This window comes from Ipomoea triloba, chromosome 8 (assembly GCF_003576645.1).
Source record: "Ipomoea triloba cultivar NCNSP0323 chromosome 8, ASM357664v1".
Taxonomy (NCBI): Eukaryota; Viridiplantae; Streptophyta; class Magnoliopsida; order Solanales; family Convolvulaceae; genus Ipomoea; species Ipomoea triloba.
In genome coordinates, this window is record NC_044923.1 from 13,230,853 (window position 1) to 13,237,810 (window position 6,958).

At 36.5% G+C, this 6,958-nt stretch overlaps 1 non-coding gene and 1 pseudogene across 1 annotated transcript; one reads left to right on the forward strand and one right to left on the reverse strand.

The window, feature by feature from the left end:
* The first annotated feature begins 3,174 nt into the window (after positions 1–3,174).
* LOC116026981 overlaps positions 3,175–6,958 on the forward strand; it is a 39,673-nt pseudogene continuing 35,889 nt past the window's right edge.
* Positions 3,709–3,815, reverse strand: LOC116028143. Its single transcript, XR_004100090.1, has one exon. It is a non-coding gene; the product is annotated as a small nucleolar RNA R71 (small nucleolar RNA).

The following is a 6,958-nucleotide window of genomic DNA, read 5'->3' on the forward strand; positions in this document are numbered from 1 at the left end:
ATGATGTACTTGGTCTTTCATCAGACCTACAAGGAAATACATTTTCAAAGAAACTTGCATTTCTTGATTCGAGTATAGTGTGCTTATATACGTCCGGATTATGGGACTCGTGTACTAAGAACCTATAAGCACTACTATTGTGTGCATATCCAATAAAGATACAATCCACCGTCTTTGGACCTATCTTTATTTTCTTTGGTGTTGGAACCAAAACTTTGGCAAGACACCCCCACACTTTGAGGTATTGGTAAGAAGGTTTCCTACCTTTCCACAGCTCATAAGGAGTCTTATCGAGCTTCTTGTGAGGTACCTTATTCAAAAGGTGATTGCTTGTCAAAATCGCCTCACCCCACATGCTTTGAGGTAAACCCGAACTTATAAGCATCGCATTCATCATCTCTTTCAATGTACGATTCTTACGTTCGGCAACACCATTCGATTGAGGTGCATAAGGTGCAGTACGCTCGTGTATTATTCCAACACTTGCACAGAAGTCACCGATAGGTACTTCGTACTCACCACCTCTATCGCTTCTAAACTTTTTAATCTTTCGATTAAGTTGGTTTTCCACTTCATCCTTATAAAGAATGAATTTCTCTTTGGCTTCTTCTTTGCTTTTTAGCAAATACACATAGCAAAATCGTGTGCAATCATCGATAAACGTGATAAAGTATTTATTACCACCTCTCATTTGAATCGATCTAAAATTGCACAAATCGCTATGTACCAATTCTAGTGGCTCAGTTTCCCTTTCAATCGATTTGAAGGGAGTTTTCGTTAGTTTTGCCTCAACACAAATTTCACATTTATTTGTATTAACTTGAAAATTAGGGATATGGTTCATGCTAATTAATCTACGCATAGAATTAAAATTAACATGACCTAGTCTACCATGCCACAAATTGGAAGACTCAAGCAAGTAAACGGAATTAACTTTGCTTTTATTGATATCGGCATTACATTAAGCTTAAAAAGCCCGTCAAGTACATAACCTTTTCCAACGAACATCCCTAACTTTGACAAAACTACTTTGTCCGATTCGAAGACCATCTTGAATCCGTGCTTGTTCAACAACGAGCCAGAAACAAGATTCTTCCTAAGGTCCGGAACATACAAAACATTATTCAAAGTTAGTTCCTTCCCGGAAGTCATCTTCAGAATCACTTTGCCCACGCCCTCAACATTGGACTGAATAGAGTTTCCCATCCAGACCTTTGCACCCTCAATGGCTTCAAAGGTACTGAACATACCACGGTTGCAACATAGATGCCTAGTTGCACCAGTGTCGATGAACCATTCGCGTGGGTTGGAACCCACCAAGTTCACCTCGGTGACCATAGCCGAGAGGCTAATTTAAGCCACCTTTTGGCTCATATCGCCAACCATGTTGGCTTCAGAACCCTTGTTCTTTTTCTTTGGAGCCTTGCACTCCAAGGACTTGTGGCCCATCTTGCCACAATTGTAGCATTTTCCCGGGAATTTGCCCTTGGAAACACCACCTTTCGGACACAACTTTTTCTTGCCCTTCTTGGCTTTCTTGGAGCTTTGATCGTGCTCCACCACGTTGGCTTTGGCACCTTGATAGACATATTTTATATCTTTATTTTATGTACATCTTTATAATATTTTAGCATTAATTATTTATTATTATATAATAATTATTTATTTTTAAAGTTTAGTAATCAATAAGTTAAATAAATATTTTATTAGTTAATAATTTTAAGTTCGAGTCCAACAAACTTGTAGCCCAATTCTTTATAATGATTTAAGTATTATTTTTAGTCCAAAAACATCTTAGCCCATTTCTTTGGTTGTCTAATAAGTTTGGCCCAATGTATATAATAACCTAGCCTACTAAATAAACAAAAAAAAATGAATTCAAATATTTGGATGTTTAATTGTTTCCTTGCGCAGCAGCTCACGTACGAAGACATGCGAAGACTCTGTCGCTTCATCAACGGCACTCGCGACTCATCGGAATTCTGGAGAAAATATCGTCGGTCAACAGGGGAAACGGATGGCAAAGATGATTTCTACCATTTGAGTCTATTTTTGAGAGGTTCATATTAATTTTCAAATTAATTATTTCCCTCAATTTAAGAGTTTTTTGTTGGGATTAGAAGTGTATAAATAGCAGTGAGTTCTTGTTGTTGAAGAATCAGACTAGCTATGCATAATTTTATAGTTTTCTCCAGTTTACAAGTTTTTATTTTTCTGTTAAAATTCTCTGGTTCATGGCCCTGCGAGGCTAATTCTCTAAACTTTGTCAAAATATTACATGAACCCTGAATCATCCTGTACTGTGAGATTGAATTAGTTCTTAATGTTGAATTCATATTCATTTGAGTAATTGATATTCTCCTGTGCTTTCATTTGTTTTATTTTATATGACTGTTGCAGTTAATTGCTAGGAGGCCTACTAGTTTAATTACTTAAACAGTTTATTGCTAGATTAGTTAACGATTCGTTCAATTGATTTTCTAATCTGTATAGCAACTATGATTAATTTTATCACGGCTTAGTGTTAATTTAATCATAGGAAGAATATTAATATGAATTAAACATAACTGCATTTGTTTATGTTATTCAGTTTCGTTGATTTTCTTATTTTAATGCTGCTATCAAATTAAATATAAGTGCTTGTCTTGTGTTATTTGATAGTTAGGGGTAGTTGATACCGCTTGTGTTTGATTACCTATGACTAAGGAAAATCGGGAATTAATCCCACAACGAATGTTCAATTGTTATGAATTAATTGTGAATCTATGATCAGTTACTAAAATCCAGTGGTGAATGTTTTCTTAGACCAAGTATTAAAAGTTCAATTGATTTCTTTCGTAAACTTTGGCTTGATTATCATCTTTTCTGTTCTTATTTATTCATTTACTTATTTTGAATGTTAATTTCATACCGAACCCCCCCTCTTTAATTTGAACTCATAAATCAAACTAGTTACTCCTCGTGGGAACGATCCTTACTCTCACTACTACGTTTTTAAGGTTAATTTGGGAGCCTACGATAGCTCGCCAAATTTTGGCGCCGTTGCCGGGGAGCTTTTCTAGTTTATTTTATTTCTTTATTTGTTTATTTATGCATTCTTCTTATTCAGTTGTCAAAAAAAAAATTATGTGTCTTCATTACTTTGTTTAATTGCTGCAATATCTTTCATGTTTTATGCCTATAACTCGATCTGCTAATCGAGAATTATTGTCATACGATCCAGAAATAGAAAGAACTCTACGCAGGTTAAAAAAACAATCTCGGAGGAAATTGGAGTTTAGTGCACTGGCTACTGATTCCCCATCTTCCTCACATTCTGATTTAGAAGAAAAACCAATGGCTCAAAATCGGACTTTGAAAGAGCTTGGAGCTCCAAATTTAGATCAACAGCCTTTATGCATTACGTTTCCTGCTTTAGATGCTAATGTACAATTTGAATTAAAATCTGGATTAATTCATCTTTTGCCTTCTTTTCATGGACTTGCAGGTGAAGATCCTCACAAACACTTAAAAGAATTTCATGTGGTGTGTTCAAGTATGAAACCTACGGGGGTTACTGAAGAACAAATCAAGTTGAGAGCCTTTCCTTTTTCTTTGAAGGATTCAGCAAAGGATTGGCTATATTACCTACCTTCCGGGAGCATCACCACATGGAATGACTTGAAGACGGTGTTCCTTGAAAAATACTTTCCAGCTTCAAGGGCGGCCAACATCAGAAAGGAAATTTGTGGTATAAGGCAACACAATGGAGAGTCACTTTATGAATATTGGGAGCGTTTTAAGAAGCTTTGTGCAAGTTGCCCTCATCACCAAATCACGGAACAATTACTTATTCAGTACTTCTATGAAGGACTCTTTCCGACTGATAGAAGCATGATTGATGCTGCAAGTGGAGGTGCATTAGTTGATAAGACACCGGATGCTGCAAAGAATCTAATTGCAAACATGGCAGCAAATTCTCAACAGTTTGGCAATAGACTTGTCCAACCATCCAAGCAAATAAATGAGGTAAGTATTTCCAATCTTGAATAACAAGTGGCTGGTTTAACTACTCTTGTTCGTCAATTAGCTGTAGGAAATATGCAAACTGTGAAAGCTTGTGGAATTTGCTCGGTAGTTGGACACCAAACTGATGCTTGCCCGATTCTTCAAGAAGAACCTATTGAACATGTCAATGCGGCTGGAGGTTTTCCTGGACAACCTCAAGGTAAGTATGATCCATTTTCTAATTCATATAATCCTAGTTGGAGGGATCACCCGAACCTTAGCTATGGGAACTCACAAGGGAACCAGATTGTTCAGAATCGTTCAAATTTTCAGCAGTATAGACAACCATTTCCTTCAAGACAACCACCGGCACAAAGCTCTAACTCAGGTATGAATCTTGAAGACATTGTGAAGTCTCTTGCCACTAACACTTTACAATTTCAGCAAGAAACACAACTATTCTAACAAGAAACAAAGTCCAATTTTCAAGAAACGAAAGCTAGCATCCAGAACTTAGAAAGACAAATGGGCCAACTAGCAACTACGGTAGGTCGGTTGGAGGCACAGAGTTATGGCAAATTACCCTCTCAAACGGTGGTCAATCCAAGAGAAAATGCAAGTGCAATTGTTTTGAGAAGTGGTAAGGAAATTGAAGGTCCTACAAATGCTACTCCATCAGTGGATAAAGAAAAAGAAGAAACTAGCAACAACGAAAATTCTCAAGGTAAGTCCCCTAGTCCTTCTGATTATAAACCAACTCCCCCATTTCCTCAAGCTTTGTCAGAATCTAAAAAAGAAGCAAAAGATGTAGAGTTATATGAAACTTTCAAAAATTGTGAAGTAAATATTCCATTACTTGATGCAATAAAACAAGTTCCTAGATATGCTAAATTCTTAAAGGAGTTGTGTACAACAAAAAGGAAGCAAAAGTAAAAAAGAGGTGAGAAAGTGATAATGGGAAAGAATGTCTCAGCTGTGATTCAAAGCAAGCTTCCTGAAAAATGCAAGGATCCAGGTATGTTTACTATTCCTTGTATGATAGGTGATACTAGACTTGAGAAAGCCATGTTAGACTTAGGAGCATCTATTAATGTTATGCCATATTCTGCGTATGCTTCTTTAAAACTTGGACCTTTGAATAAAACTAGTGTGGTTATCCAATTGGCTGATAGATCTAATGCATATCCTAGGGGTGTTATTGAAGATGTATTGTTGCAAGTTAATAATTTGATATTCCCTACTGATTTCTATGTGCTTGATATGGAAAATAATGATCATTCTGCACCTATTCTACTAGGAAGACCATTTTTAAAAACTGCAAAAACAAAAATTGATATTCATAGTGGTACACTTACTATGGAGTTTGATGGTAATATTGTTACATTCAATATTTATGATGCTATGAAATGCCCTAGTGATGATAACTCTGCTTATTCTGTTGATATTCTTGATTCATTAGTTGAAGAAGTTTTTGAATTTGATGGTAATGATGAATTGAAAGTTGTTATTAGTGAACACCTTGAAAATGGGAATAATGAGTTTGCTTTGAGTGCCAATTTACAAGAGACTATTGCATCATTGAATTATTGTCCTAAATTGAACCAACATAATAATGTTTCTTATATGGCTTTACCTGTTTCTAGCAAAAAATTGTTACCATTTGTTGTGCAAGCACCTATCTCCGAGTTGAAACCTCTCCCCGAACACCTTAAATATGCTTTCTTGGGAGAAAATAAAACATTGCCAGTCATAATTTCAACTAAACTTTCTACAACAGAAGAGGAAAAACTTGTCCATGTGTTGCAAGAACACAAAGCTGCCATTGGGTGGACAATTGCAGATATCAAAGGAATAAGCTCATCCACTTGCATGCACCGAATTCTATTAGAGGAAGGAGCAGAACCATCCCGTCAACCGCAAAGGAGGCTAAACCCACCCATGATGGAAGTAGTGAAGGAAGATGTCCTTAAACTCCTTGGAGTTGGGATAATCTATCCAATTTCAGACAGCAAATGGGTTAGCCCAACTCAGGTGGTTCCTAAGAAAACAGGAATTACAGTTGTGAAAAACCAAAATGATGAATTGGTTCCCACTCGTATTCAAAATGGATGGCGAGTTTGTATAGATTATAGGAAGTTGAATGTTGTAACAAGAAAAGACCACTTCCCTTTACCTTTTATTGATCAAATGCTAGAAAGGTTAGCTGGTCGTTCTTATTTTTGTTTTCTTAATGGTTATTCAAGTTATTTTCAGATTGCAATTGCTCTAGAAGACCAAGAAAAGACTACTTTTACATGTCCTTTCGGCACTTTTGCATATCGACGCATGCCGTTTGGCCTTTGTAATGCCCCGGGCACCTTTCAGAGGTGTATGGTTAGCGTATTTTCTGATTATGTTGGGCATATAATAGAGGTTTTTATGGATGATTTTACAGTTTATGGAGATTCTTTTGATAATTGCTTGCATAACCTTACACTCATTTTAAAAAGATGCATAGAAAGTAACCTTGTGTTAAATTCTGAAAAATGTCATTTTATGGTTGATCAAGGTTATGTTTTGGGGCATGTTATTTCATCTAGAAGGATTGAGGTTGATAAAGCTAAAGTCGATATTATTGAATCTCTACCTTACCCTACTAATGTGCGGGAAGTCCGCTCTTTTCTTGGACATGCAGGTTTCTACCGAAGATTTATCAAAGACTTCTCGAAGATAGCCCTACCTTTGTGCAAATTGTTGCAAAAAGAAACCTCCTTTGAGTTTGATGAAGAGTGTAAAGGAGGATTTGACAAATTAAAAGAGTTGTTGACGTCTGCCCCGGTCATTCAGCCACCTAATTGGAACTATCCTTTCGAGATTATGTGTGATGCAAGTAATCACGCAGTAGGGGCTGTGTTGGGTCAAAAGCTCGGGAAATCATCCCATGTTATTTATTATGCTTCTAGAACTTTAAATGATGCTCAGAAAAACTATT